Source organism: Cebus imitator, unplaced genomic scaffold (genome assembly GCF_001604975.1).
Source record: "Cebus imitator isolate Cc_AM_T3 unplaced genomic scaffold, Cebus_imitator-1.0 Scaffold562, whole genome shotgun sequence".
Classification (NCBI taxonomy): Eukaryota; Metazoa; Chordata; class Mammalia; order Primates; family Cebidae; genus Cebus; species Cebus imitator.
In genome coordinates this window covers 403661-418931 of record NW_016107877.1, presented here as the reverse complement: position 1 = coordinate 418931, position 15271 = coordinate 403661, and the positions used below count along the sequence as shown (strand labels likewise).

The window sequence follows — 15271 nt, the reverse complement described above, 5'->3', positions numbered from 1 at the left end:
TTTTTTTGAGACAGAGTTTCACTCTTGTTGTCCAGGCTAGAGTGCAATGGCGTGATCTCAGCTCACCACAACCTCTGCCTCCCAGGCTCAAGCATTTCTTCTGCCTCAGCCTCCTGAGTAGCTGGGATTGCAGGCATGTACCACCACACCCGGCTAATTTTTTATTTTTAGTAGAGAGGGTTTCTCCATGTTGATCAGGCTGGTCTCGAACTCCCGACCTCAGGTGATCCACCAGCCTCGGCCTCCTAAAGTGCTGGGATTACAGACGTGAGCCACTGCACCCAGCCTCTGAATAAGCATTTTGAGCATCAAATATGAGTTAGTACTTTTGAAATTCTGGCACACTGATAAGGGTTAAGAATATAAAGGAGGCCGGGTGTGCTGGCTTGCGCCTGTAATCCAGACTCTTTGAGAGGCCGAGGCGGGTGGATCATGAGGTCAGGAGATTGAGAACATCCTGGCTAACAGGGTGAAACCCCATCTCTACTAAAAATACAAAAAATTAGCTGGGTGTGGTGGTGCGCACCTGTAGTCCCAGCTACTAAGGAGGCTGAGGCAAGATAATTGCTTGAACCTGGGAGGAGGAGGTTGCAGCCAACCAAGAGGGTGCCACTGCACTCCAGCCTGGGAGACAGAGTGAGACTCTGTCTGGAAAAAAAAAAAAAGAATATAAGGGAAAACATAATGATATTTTTGTCCTTAAAGGACTTAAATATGAGATGGGAAGATAGATAGGATAGCCAATGAAGACTGTAGAGCACAGATGCTACCCCAAAGAAATGCACAAAGGTAGAGCACCTACCCTAGCAAGTAATGATCAGGGAAGGGTTCCTGGAAGAGGCGACACTGAACCTCAGGAAGTTAAGTAACCTAAGTTGGTCAGAAGGAAGAAGGAGGCAAGAAACCATTCCAAGAAAAAGAAACGACATAATCAAAGGCACAAGAGGGTCACAGAGATGAAATAACACTTCAGCCAGTCTAGCGGGTTGTCGTTAGTGGTGGATCCCAGAGCTCTGTCATCAACCTGTCCCATTCATTTTCATTAAAAAAAAAAATGTGTGCTGTATTATCTGAGATAATACATAACACATTTAAATAGCAAAATTAAGACCTCAGGCTGGGCGAGGCGGCTCAGGCCTGTAATCCCAGCACTTTGGGAAGCTGAGGTGGGTGGATTACCTGAGGTCAGGAGTTTGACACCAGCCTGGCCAACATGGGGAAACCCCATCTTTACTAAAAATACAAAAATTAGCTGGGTGAGGTAGCAGGTGCCTATAATCCCAGCTACTTGGGAGGCTGAGGGAGGAGAATCACTTTTTGAATCCAGGAGGCGGAGGTTGCAGTCAGCCGATATGGTGCCCCTGTACTCCAGCCTTGGCAACAGAGAGAGACTCCATCTCAAAAAACAAACAAACAAAAAAGATCTCAAAGAGGATGCAGTAGAGATTTAAGAAATAATTGTTGAATCGGTAACTCTTGACAGGATTAGATGGGTGCAGAAATACAGTGTAGGAGAGAACTGGGCAAATAAAAGCACATATAAAGAAAGATTTAGTAATCCGAGGTAAATAAGGCAAGCAGACATCCACAAATTCATCACCAAGATTAACATCATGTTACATGCATTCTGGATAACATCATGTTATTCTTGGTGATGAGTTTGTGGATGTCTGCTATTTTATTTTCTGCACGTTTAAATATTTCATAATTTTAAAAAGCACTTGGGATTTTGGTAACTATAATACAACAATAGGATTTAGTTGCCAAAATTCAAGTGCAATTTTTGGCTGTCGTAAGGGAAGTCAGAATTCAGAAGCAAAGACGTGTCCATCTCCTCTATTCTATGCTGACCTGATCCCATGTGCACAGTCTGAACAGTCCAGGAATTTATGTTTAGGGGCACATGTTTGGCTCTGTTCCAAGGAGAAATACAAGTGTGTAGGAGCTCAAAACTACATTCAGTGAGAAACATTTGAAGGAATGATGGTGTTTCGTGTGGAGCTGTCTCAAAAATTCTAATCACTGTCTTCAAAACGCTTTGCTGGAGATAACATGAAACTTGCTGTATGTAGCTTTAGAAGACAGGCCTACAGTGATGTCATGTCCTAAGGGTGTTAAGTGGACACACATTCAATTAGATGACTCTGCAAAAATAATCCTATTTTTAGAGATAAATACAATTAAGTAGTGTGGGTGGCTCCTTCAGCCATTCTGCTTACTGAGTGTATATGTTCCCCAAAATGAGCAGGAGACAAGAAGAATGAACTCTCCCATCTCAGGTCCATTTTGCCCCTCAGAACATGAGTATCTCCCCAGTCGGAGTGTAATTCTAGCTTTAAAAATACATATTTCTTAAATGTATCCAACTCCATTATGCAAGCCAACTACATTTTCTGCTTCTCAACCAAAGAAACAGTAATCAGTCCAACATGAGCAGGAATGCTGGCTACAAATCATAGGCTAATAATGGTTGGGTTGCTTTCCTGAGGAACTTTCAAGATGACGTTTGGCCATATTCAATTGCTGCCTCACATTGGCTTTAGAACCAAACCTCCTGCAAAAGATACAAATTCACAATAGAACCAAAAGTTAAAATTGCAGGGATAATGGTTTTAGCTTAACCCAAGGAAGACTCCTTCAACACTTAACTTCTTTGAGAAATTAAGAGGGTTCTCTCTGACCTCAAAGATAATTAAACAGAAACTAGATGATAGCTTTTCATTGCAGATGGGACTCAGGAATTTGACAAGAGAGGCTAATCAGACCTAATCTAACTGATCTCTTATAATCTTGAGGTTCTAAAATTCTGTGATGCAGCCTTTCCGTGCTACCTACAGAGGGGTCCATATGGCATTGTTCTTAATTTCAGATTCCTGTCATAACTTAAAAAGAAACTTTCAGAATGTCCGGAGCTCTTGATGTCCTGCGAGTGAAGGAGAAGGTTGTCCTTAAGTTCCTTGCAGTAGGAACCCACTTAGGTGGCACCAACATTGACTTCCAATGGAGCAGTACATCTATAAAAGGAAAAGTGATGGCATCCACAGATCAATCTGAAGAGGGCCTGGGAGAAGTTTCTGCTAGCAGCTTGTGCCATTGTTGCCATTGAAAACTCTGCTGATGTCAGTGTCATATCTTCCAGGAATACTGGCCAGAGGGCCGTGCTGAACTTTGCTGCTGCCACTGGAGCCGCTCCAATTGCTGGCCGCTTCACTCCTGGAACCTTCACTAACCAGATCCAGGCAGCCTTCCGGGAGCCACGGCTTCTTGTGGTTTCTGACCCCAGAGCGGACCACCATCCTTTCACAAAGACATCCTGTGTTAACCTACCTACCATTGCTTTGTGGAACACAGATTCTCCTCAGTGCCACGTGGACATTGCCATCACAGGCAACAACAATGGAGCTCCCTCGGTGGCTCAGATGCGGTGGATGCTGACCCGGGAAGTTCTACGCATGCGTGGCAGCATTTCCTGCAAACACCGTGGGAGCTCATGTCTAATCTCTGCTTCTACAGAGATCCTGAAGAAATTGAAAAAGAAGAGCAGCCTGCTGCTGAAAAGGCTGTGACCAAGAAGGAATTTCAGGGCGAATGCTCTGTTCCACCTCCTAAGTTCACTGCTGGAACTGAAGTTGCAGATTGGTTTGAAGGCATACAGGTGTCCTCTGTGCTTATTAAGCAGTTCCTTCCGGAAGACTGGAGCCCTCAGCCTTCCACAGAATAGTGGTCTACAGCTCCCACTGCTCAGACCACTGAATGGGTAGGAGCAACCACTGAATGGTCTTAAGCTGTTCTTGCACAGGGCTCTGAAGCAACATGAAAATAAGGTTGATGGAAAAGAAACATTAGTTTCTAAAAAATAAAATAAAATAAAATTCTGTGCTGCAAAGACTAGCGTCATTCTAAGTCATGGCATAGTTCATATCACATTGTTACTCTTTCCATCCTTCTTTCCTTAGGTTTCTCATTTTCTGATCTTTCAAAAAAAAAAAAAAAAAACTTGCTTTTTCAAGAAGCATTTTCCAATTTATCTCAGTTCTAATGTAACAGATGGAAAAAAAAAAAAAAAAAAACTTGCTTTTTCAAGAAGCATTTTCCAATTTATCTCAGTTCTAATGTAACAGATGGTAGAGTATTTTAGGTACCCAGGAATGGTAACTGTTGCTGCATTATTAATGATAACTCCATTAAATCTTACCTTCTTTTTACTTAGTTCACAGCACTCATTTTGCAGGGAGCTTTTACTTTTTCCTGTGGCTAAATCTTAGGAACTAAATATCCCAGTTTAGATGATTTCTTTAAAAGTGGATGTTTAAACATATGAAATTTTTAGTACCAACAGCAAACTTCCAGTAAAAGGGGAGAGCTCAGGGTTGGAATTACCTATTGGTGCATTTAAAAAAATCCAAAACTTAGTGGCTTACGTCTTTTTCTCCATCTCACAGATCTGCAATTTGGGCAAGGCTCAGCGGGGACAGCTCAGCTCAAATGCTGAGGATGACTTCTGGAGCCTGGAGTCATTGGATGGTTACTCATGCACAGTAACCTTCAGATGACTCCAGGCTCCAGGTGTGGTGAGTGATAGCAGCTGATTGGAGGGACCACAGCTTGGGGTGGTCAGCTGGAACACGTTACTATAGTCTCTCTCTGTGGCTGCCTGGCTTCCTCGCAACATGGTGGCAGGGTCCTAAGAGCAAGTGTCTTAAGAATGCCAGGTAGAAACTAGATCTTTTTTTATGGCCAGCCTTAGAAGTCACATAGTGTCACTTCCACCATAGTCAAAGTCCCTCTCAGATTTATAAGAGGAGTGTCAATATCAAGTTGTAAGAAGAGTACATATGATGGAAGATGTACTGCAGCCACCCTGGGAAGCACAATTAGCCATGAAATGGATGATTGATTTGGAAACAAGAAGACTGGGAACCTGCTCAGTTTGGTTGTTTGCATTCTGTGTTGGAAAAAGAAAACTGCATGTGTTGCATATCCTTTGTTCTGATGTTAATCTTGAATTTATGGTTTCAAAGTCTATGGATTTTTTTAGGTGATTTGCCTACTTGATTAAAATAGATGTAGGGAAGGTAAAACAGGTGTCTGAATTTAAGGTAAAGAAAGCCATGTGCAGACATGAATTTGATGAATAGTTTGCTATGGCTACATTAATTGACAACATTGCTGTCAACACTAGTCTTGTAAAAGACCTCTTTTCTCCCACTTGTGCAGACAGTTGGACATATGCTGGGGCTCTGTACTTAGAGCAGAGCAAACATGCTACAATCACAAAATGTAAGAATTAGCACAGGGGTCTAGAGAATGGAAGATTCTGGCTAGTTTGCCCTCTCTGCTCCATTTCTTAAACTTCTGTCACCATTGCACCCCGAACTACCTAGCCAACAAAATAACAGATCCAACACAAACCAAAAATTTACTACCTAATTAAAGCATCTAACATTGTTTTAAATCCCAGTATAGTTTTGAGTGAGCAGTGGGCTCGCTGCAATACATACATGCATGTATATATGCATGTAAGTGGCCGATTGTTCTGAAACTTTGTAAGGATCTCCCAAGGACTAAATTTTCAAAAAATCTACATTTGGAGGCTTCCAGATGAATGGTTTCCTCTGGTTCACTCAGGCAAAAGAAAGGAAGGAAACAGAAAAAGGAGGAAGGGAGGGAGGGAGGAAGGAATGAATAAGAGGACATGGGGGAAGAATTCCCTAGGGATTTTGACATTGAATTCTCCTATGTAGATACATTGCTACTGTTCATTTCCAGTGTTTCTCTGAATAAAAGTCATAAATGTGGTGAATGCCATGACAGGCATGTGATTCTGCAGCATTATAAAGACCAAAAAACTAGCTCATATTATATTCATATGACTTTTCTTTGGAAGCCATACTAAATTTTACAAACTACAGTGACCAACAATAATTTTTCTGGTAAGCAAGAAATACATAACTCTTGCTTATTCTTCCAAATATGGTAGAGAAATAAGCCCAATAAAATGATGACAGCTGAAACAGCATCTCTAAAGCAAAAGTTATGCTAGTAGGCTACTCTAGAACTGTTTTCCTCTCCTTCCCTCCTGTCTTACCTCAAGAGAACAAATGCTTCTTGACCTCCCTTTATCCCAAAGCCCATAGTCCTCCACACAGCCCAATAATCTGCTCTTCCGAGTTCCTGCTGTGAAACTCAGGTGGTGAGTTCAGTGGGCCTGACAATGAGATAAGATTTACTGAACTCATCCATGCCTGAGTTCAGTAAATCCATTGGTTGAATTACCCAGGTTGAGATTTATTAATTTAAATTTCCCTAAAAATACACTGCAAAACATTCCTAATTTCTAAAATGTCATCAGTACTAGCTTTTGGAGTTCAAAGGTTCAAGAGAAGTTTGTGGATGATAAGAGAGTGTTAAGTTCCCCCTCAGAAATGTTTGGGAAGATAGATATCTTTTTTCAGTCTAGATTAAGGGTCAGGAGAGCGCATACATGTAGTATAGAAAGGAAGGGAGTTTCCTCTCAACAATAGTGTCATGGCTCAAAAGCCCAGTGGTCAGCTGGAGCCAGACCAAACACACACCTTGGGAAACAGGGACATTAATCTGTCTGGCTTGTGGGTGTGAGATGATTCTTTGGAGGCCAAGGGACAATGAGGTAACCAGGAACAAAGAGGAATGAAGGGGATTTGAGAACAGAGGGGGAGAATCGATAAAATGAGTAAGAATTATGGGTTTCTGTCTGCTGAGAATAAACAAGGGGTTTCTGGTGAGATGGAGTCAAGCACAGAAAAACCTGAAATATCAGGTGACATATAAGGCCAGATAGGGAAGGCTGTACTTACCTTTGTTAAATGTAAGGATTTACTTTATAAGGTGCTAGGTCTGATACCAGGGAGTTGAGGAATTCTCAACAGGACATTCCAATGTGAGCTGCATCTGTCTAGGGAGATTTTCTATCAGTACCAGCAAGTATCCCCCAAAATAAACATAACCCAGGGTGGTCTCTGGGCACCCGCCCCCTTCTCCCTCCTGAGAGTTGGGGGCTTCTGATAGCTGGCATGCCTCCCAGCTAAGAGTCATGTGTCCCTGCCACCCTGGCAAATTTACAAGTGAGCTGTGGCAAATTTACAAATTTACAAGAGTGCTGCAGAGCTGGGAAAACACTGGCCTAGTGGGATGGCTGAAAGTTCTCCTGTTTCTTCCCAAGCAGAGCATGTCCTTTGTCTTTTAGAGTGTTCACTTATTTTTCAATTCTGCTCAGACACTCAAAACAGCCCCCTTTCCCCAAGCCCAGTCAAAACTAGCGAGTTTTAGCAAAACTCATGTTTTCAAAATAAAGTTGTGGTACAAATTCAGAAAATGAGTGCCTTTGACAGTTGGTTCTCATTAAAATTCTTACCTTAAGGATTTAAAACCTGGTTTCACAGCACACACACACACACACACACACACACACACAAACACACACACACACGCTCGCGGGCACGCGCACACAAACGCACCCCAAAGCATTGCAGAAATCTATTAAAGCCTTGGATGTCTGACATCATTTTACGTAAAGACAAATACTCTGTGTTCTACATAAGCCTTGAAAGTGAGAAGTTTGCCTGTGTAAGAAAGTGATGATTAGGATCTTCAATAAAGCCAGGGTTGTATATGTATTAGGGAGAAGAAGGACATTGCCACAGCTTGTCCCTGGAAACCCAGATGTTAAAATAGATTCAAGCAATTACAGAAAGCATGAAGAGAGTGGCTCTAACACACCCAAAAGAAGTGCCAGTTTAGATGTGTCGCAGCAAAATAAAAGTTCCATGCCAACTAGCTTTCAAGGGGAAGCACGGTGCTGCCATCTCAGATGTAGGGTGGTCTGCAGAAGGTGTTTTTGTTTCTCAATAACTCTATCACTTTCTCTCTCTCACACACACGTTGGGTTCATCTGCACCTGATGCTGAAAGGGTGTGGACAGAATTCCTGGGACAGCACTATCCAGAGATGCATCATCTTCCTTCCTTCCTGCCTCCCTCCCTCTCTTCCTTCTTTCTTTTTTTCTTTTCTTGTGAGACAGAGTCTTGCTCTGTCACCAGGCTAGAGTGCAGTGGTGCAACTGCCTCAGCCTCCCAAAGTGCTGGGATTATAGGCATGAGCCACCGCGCCCGGCAGAGAGATGTTTCTAGGTAAGATAGCCAGATCTCCTAAGTGCAAAGAGAAAAAAGAGAGAAAAGAATTAGGAAATGAGTGTGGTTCCGAGACCAGACTGGCTTATCTCAGTAATGCTCCCACATGATGATATGATCCAAATGACATCATTTAGACTTTTGGGTCCAACTAATCCCAGGTGATGCCTTAAGAATGAGAGGAGAACTTATGTTTGCCAAGGCATCAACACACCGAAGTCCTGTGACTAGATGTCAGAAAATTTCAGTCTACAATGCAAGGATTGGATTCAATTCAACTCTTGATAACCCAGATAATACATTAAACTCTTGATAATTCAGAATTTTTTCAGGTAGTGTGTTTCACCAGAAACTTTTTGGATTGGCTTTTCCTTTTTTCTACTTCATGTGGGTGCGTTTTAAAGTATTCAATCTAATTAGTTTCAAGGCTAAGAAAAACAGCAGCCCCTACTAGGTTTTTGTGTCTATTGAAAGTATGTGCTTGTTAGCCACTTCTCTCCTGTACCTGACAAAAGTTTCAGAGCTAACATAGTTCTGCTGGAGGAGGCCTGAGAAACATTGGTAAAACACTTCCCCTAGACTGAACTCTGAGTTGTGAGGTGTATTTATTTGTACAATGCATCTTCTCTATCTTCAAAGTCTTGCGGACATTGATGATTTGATGTTGGTTTTCTTTATTTCCTTTGTCTCCAACCATTACAACAAATAAGGATAAAACTTAGTACTTATTTACATGGCCTTAGAAATAGGATCAGTTCTCAAAACTTTGGAATGACTTAAATGTCCATTCAGCTAATAGAATGAGAGGGGGAGTAAGTTAAACTGTTAGGTCCCAAAATTTTCTATTGACTCGACTCCATGAAGTCCCAGAATCTCACCTTTCCCATATATGTAGACATTTTATCTTTCATCTTAATTTAATTATTGCACTTCTAGAATGTACAAAAAATTCTGTTATTTCCTGATCATGAATTTCTATGTAGAATGACAAATATGTGAAAAAGAGGTAAAAATCTCTTGTAGCTGGATGCATTTTCATTGACTGGACATACGAAGCAGCTCAAAAGTACAAACTAATCTTTCTATTAATATAATACAGTGATCACTTGAGAGGGAAGTGCTCTTCCCTGGTTCAAGTTTTCTTTGCATGGTGGGTGTCATGGATTTTAGCATAGAGATGTTTGCTAAAATCATCCATTCAGTTCATCCAGAAGGACACTGTTTTGGAGAGACTACTGCTAACAATGTGGAACTTGAAGATTAGTGAATCCTGCCAATTAGGAGGGGTAGAAAGTCCTTTGAACTCTCACATCAAGCCTAGGATTAGAAAGTATTTATTCAAGGGGATATTTGTTGTCTCCCAAAAAAGTGTATGAAATCGGCCTGGTGCCATGGCTCACGCCTGTATCCTAGCACTTTGGGAGGCAGAGGCAAGCAGATCACTTGCGGTCAGGAGCTGGAGACCAGTCTGGCCAATATGGCAAAACCCTGTCTCTACTAAAAAATACAAAAATTAGCCCAGTGTGGTGGCACCCACCTGTAGTCCCAGCTACTCAGGAGGCTGAGGCAGGAGAATTGCTTGAACCCAGGAAGCAGAGTTTGCAGTGAGCTGAGGTCACGCCACTGCACACTCTAGCCTGGGCAACAGAGTAAGACACGGTCTCAAAAAAAAAAAAAAGTGTATGAAACTTGAGCCACTTTTCTCTTTCTGTAATGACTATGGCTCTGTGAAGAAAACCACAACTTCTTATAGCAGTTGGTGGAGCCATAGGTACTGTTGATTTTTTCCTTCCTTCCTTCCTTCCTTCCTTCCTTCCTTCCTTCCTTCCTTCCTTCCTTCCTTCCGTCCTTCCTTCCCTCCCTTCCTCCCTCGCTTCTTTCTTTCTCTCTTTCTTTTTCTCTCTTTCTTTTCTTTCTTTTGGCAGAGTTTTGCTCTGTTGCCCAGGCTGAAGTGCAGCCTCCCAGGAGATTCTCCTGCCTTCGCCTCCCAAGTAGCTGGTACTACAAGTGCACACCACCGTGCCTGGCTAATATTTTGGTATTTTTAGGAGAGATGGGGTTTCGCCACATTAGCCAGGCTGGTCTCGAACTCCTGACCTCAGATGATCTGCCCACTTTGGCCTCCCAAAGTGCTGGGATTACAGGCATAAGCCACCACACCCAGCCTAAGTTTTGTTTACAAATCCTCATTTGAGACTGCACACAATGACTCACACCTATAAACCCAACACTTTGTCAGGCCAAGGTGGGAGGATTGCTTGAGCACAGGAATTTGATACCAACCTGAGAAATATAGGAAGACACTGTCTCTACCAAAAATTAAAAAAATTAGCTGGGTGTGGTGGCACATAACTGTGGTCCCAGCTACTCTGGAGGCTGAAGTAGGAGGATCCCTTGAACTCAGAAGGCTCAGGCTGCAGTGAGCTGTGATGGTGCCATTGCGCTCCAGTCTGGTTGACAGAGCAAGACTCTGTTTCCTAAATAAATAAATGTCTTCATTTGCACAGGCTGTGAGAGTTTATTTTTTTCCTTAGAGGTGCCTCTGCTAAGCAATAAATCCGGGTTTATACAGGCATATTTCAATGATATTAAAAAATCACATGGCCTGGTTGCAGACAAGTTTAAGGCCTCCCTTCTTTAAAGATTTTCTCTGCTGAAATCAACACATTCAACCCTCTCCTCCAATGAAATGTTGTTGCCTTGCATGTCTCATTTACACCATCTGAAGGCAACTGATGACAGGCGACATGACTACTTCAGATGTAGCTTCCTTTTTCATGGGTTGCCTTTCCTATATCTCAGGTGACTTAAATGTATTTTTGCCCTTCTTTGGAACAAGCACTTTTCTTCCACTGATACCACCAATCCCTCCAATAATAAGTTAACAAATATTTATTGAGAACTCAATTTAAAAATAACAGCAAATATTACTGAACATTTACTATATTCCAGACAAGGTTCTAAGAGTATTACATACATTTTTATATCCAATTCTCACTACATCCCTTTGACATAGTTTTATTAGAGAGGCTTTGAACTCAGGCAATCTGACTTCAGAGCAGCAACATTTAATCCCGATCCCATATTACCTACATTCCCATACAGATAATCCATAAGGATACAGAAGAAAATAAGGGGCTGGGCATGGTGGCTCATGCCTATAATCCCAGCACTTTGGGAGGCTGAGGCAGGTGGATCACTTGAGGTCAGGGGTTCTAGACCAGCCTGCCCAACATGGTGAAACCCCGTCTCTACTAAAAATACAAAAATTAGCTGGGAGTGGTGGCACGTGCTTGTAGTCTCAGCTACGCAGGAGGCTGAAGCAAGAGGATCCCTTGCACCAGGGAGTGGAAGGTTGCAGTGGGCCAAGGTTGTGTCACTGATCTCCAGCCTGGGCAATAGATCTCAATTAAAAAAAAAAAAAAAAAAAAAAGCCATGACTGTCCCTACCCTTTTTGCTGCCTCCTTCCTGCCCACTTCTACAGGAAGTGGGTCAGGTTGATGATGATATTATGCCCATTCTGCCACCTTTGCTAGTGCTGATCCCTGTGCTGGTGTGCCACTTCTATGCAGATCTGACTCCTCTTCAAGCACACTTTCATCTCTCCTCCAACCTATCTCCCCTTCAGCCTTCCCCATGGAAGGCTCCAGCTTACCTCTGTCCCTTCTTCCTTTGACGTTATTACATCTAATCAAACATGATGGTGACACTGTAAGATCCTTGAGGTAGGGTTTCATACATGCTACTTCCTTCATATATCTGGGTTAGACAGAGCAGCCAAGCTGCTTCTATGAGACACCCTCAAATCCACTTCCAGGATCATACAAGTTTGTTGCCTGTTTTGCTACCCACCATTGTTCTGATTTTCTTCTTTTTCCTCGCTCATTTCCTCTTTTCTCCATTTTATAAAAGTAATCCATACTTATTTTCAGCCTCCATTGTATCTGATGAGAGATCAGCCATGGTTTGTATCATCATTCCCCTTGTATAATTTTTCTTTTTTCTTCTGGCTGTTCACAGACTTTTTTCTTTGTCTTTGGTTTTTAGCAGTTTGACTATGATGTGCTAAAATGTGGTTTGGCTGGTATTTATCTTGTTTGTGGTTCGCAGATCTTTTTGGATTTTTCAATCCATTTTGGGGGTTTGCTTTTGTGTTTTTTCAACCAAATTTGGGGAAATCTGGGTTAACATTTTTCTCAATTTTTTTTTTCTGTTCCATTCTTTTCTATTCTCTTTCTGACACTCCAACACACGTTGGCGGCTGCTTGACATTTTGCTAGTACTCACAGAAGCCCTGTTCATTTTTTAAAAAATTGTTGTTTCTCTTTGTATTACAGATTAAATAACTTCCATTGATCTGGCTTTTTGTTTTGCAGTCTCCAATGTGCTGTTAAGCCCATTCAATGAATGTTTCATTTCAGATATTACAGTTCTCAGTTATAGAATTTCCATTTGTTTCTTTATTACCAGCTCTCTGCTGATAATTCCCATCATTCACTCATTATGTCTATCATTTCCTGAAGTCATTGAATGTATTTTTAACAGCTGCTACAAAGCCCCTGTTATCTAATTCTAACATCTGTGTTATCTTAGTATTTACTTCTATTGACTGCTTTTCTCCTTTGGTTTTGAGTCACATTTTCCTACTTCTTTGTATACTTTGAATGTTTAGTAATTTTTTATTACATGGTAGACAATTTGCTTGGTCTGTTGTAGGGAGACTGGAATAGGTTGTCTTCCTTTAAAGGTGACTATATGGCCAGGTGTGGTGGCTTATGCCTGTAATCCCAGCACTTTGGGAGGCTGAAGTGGGCAGATCACAAAGTCAGAAGTTCGAGACCAGCTGGCCAACATGGTAAAACCCCGACTCTACTAAAAATACAAAAATTAGCTGGGCATGGTGGTGCATGCCTGTAATCCCAGCTACTCGGGAGGCTGAGGCAGGAGAATCGGTTGAACCTGGGAGCGTAGTTTGTGCTACTGCACTGCAGACTGGGCAACAGGAGTGATACTCCATCTCAAAAAAAAAGACTATATACTTATTTTAAAGTACACTTGAGAGGTGGGAGGATTACTTAAGCCCAGGAGTTTGAGACCTGCTTGGGCAAGAAAGGGAGGAAAAATATCTATCTCAAAAAAATAATAAAGTACAATTGAAAATATGGAGGGAAAGAAATTATCAACTCATTCATAAGCAAATGTAGCCATTTTTAAAAATCCCTGTTTATTTTAGTCAGTTTGGGCTGCTATAATAAAAATACCTAGGCTGGGTGGCTTAAACAACAAATACTTACTTCTGGAGGCTGTAAGTTCAAGATCAGGGTGCTTCATGGTTGGGTTCTTGGTGAGGCCCTTCTTCCTGGTTTGCAGACAGCTGTATTTTTGCTGTGTCCTCGCCTGGCAGAAATTGCAAGAGCTAGTCTCTTTCTCTTCTTGTAAGTATACTAATCCTATTATAAGGACTCCATCTTCATGACCTCATTTAAACCTAATTACCTGCCCAAAACCGCATGTCTTATTACCATTCCACTGGGGGTTAAAGTTTGAACATATGAATTTTGGGAGATTACAAACACGCAACCCATAGCACTGTTCATCTGGCAGACAGTGTCCTCCATTCTTCCAAATTCACTCTCCAGAGTTGGTTTCTTTATGGTGCTAGGAACTTGCTCAAAGTGGAACTTAAGTTACTTGTTAACAGATGAGTGAACAAAATGAATTGTAGTAGTAAATTGCAGACTTAAAAAGGCGGTAAAATTTGGGGAAACTGAAAAGGTGGGAAGTTCATGTCAAGCATATGGGACATATATACAACACGTGGTTCATATCTTCTTGGAAATTACCAAGAAATAATGTTGTTACTTTATCCCTTTTCATTATCCTAAAATTCTATTACCTCGCCAGCACTGTTATCAACATACAAAAAGGAGGTAGTATGTTTATAATCTACCTTTCATACATTTCTCACCACTTTAGTCATCTAAACTGCTGCCAATTAATGCCTTAATTACTCCAGGATCTGACTCAAATATTTTGCACTCAGGGATCCAGGAACAGCACTTGAAATAAATAGATAGACGGAGAACTCCTGATGGTTATCCTTCAGCCTAATTCCGTGTTCCTCCTGCCCCGCTGCAGCATTGCTGTTTATCCCCTTGATTTGCGTGCACTATGATGTCTTAGAAAGGTAAATGCTGAATGTCCAGTTCTGTGAGCAGTGGGTCACACTAAGAAGGACCCAATTCAAGCAATCTGAAGTAGCACCCCTGGTATAGAGGACACTTCTTGAGTTCAGTTTTATAATTTCCCCTTTTCACTATGTCTATTTTTAGTTTCCCCACCCCCTACTTTTTTTTCCTTATCATTATTTTAAAAAGGGAAACAGGACCTGCAAGTCACAAGAGCAAAAGTCCTATAGTACATCTTGGAACCTTCTAAGCCTTCAGGCCTCTATGCCTTCTGGGAGGTGGAATGGGAGTGGCTAAAACATGAGCTTAGACCAGATAATTGGTTTTAACATTTTAAATGCTGGGTCATGTTTTATGGAATATGCTTTGTTAATTATCCACTCTTAGCCTTTCTTCCTCACTAACAGAATCCTCTTTGCCTTGTGCTGGCAATGCGTCCCACTCATTGGCTCATAATTGTGAGGCCATCTGCACCTCCTTGGAAGTTCGGAGTGGTTGTTTAGCCAATTCTGGCCAATAAAATTCTAGGAAGTCTGCTGTGATGGGGTGTTGTGTGAATATTTTTGCTTTCATAAGGGACAGTCATGCTGGCATTGTTCCTTCCTTCTCCCCTTCATTCAATATGGATGTTTCAGGAGCAGCAGCAGCTCTGTGACAGGAAGGAAAAGGTCAGAGCTTAGCAGAGATGCCACAGAGTCTGTCCCAGCAGCAGTCGCCTCAGGCTTCTTATGAATTGGAAAAAAAAAAAAAAATGTTTGTTTAAGCTACTGGTCATCAGGTTTTATGTGTTTGTTCTTTTGTTTTTGTTTCTCTGCTTCTTGAAGCTGAAGCATTCTTCAGTGACAGGTTTTGGGAAAGTTTTTCTTTGTTAACTACTAGGAATAATACTAACCCACAACAAATTAAAAGGTCAG

General features: G+C 41.7%; 1 pseudogene; it reads left to right on the top strand.

The window, feature by feature from the left end:
• Nucleotides 1-2902: 2902 nt before the first annotated feature.
• Nucleotides 2903-3784, top strand: LOC108294101 (annotated as a pseudogene).
• The last annotated feature ends 11487 nt before the right edge of the window (nucleotides 3785-15271 follow it).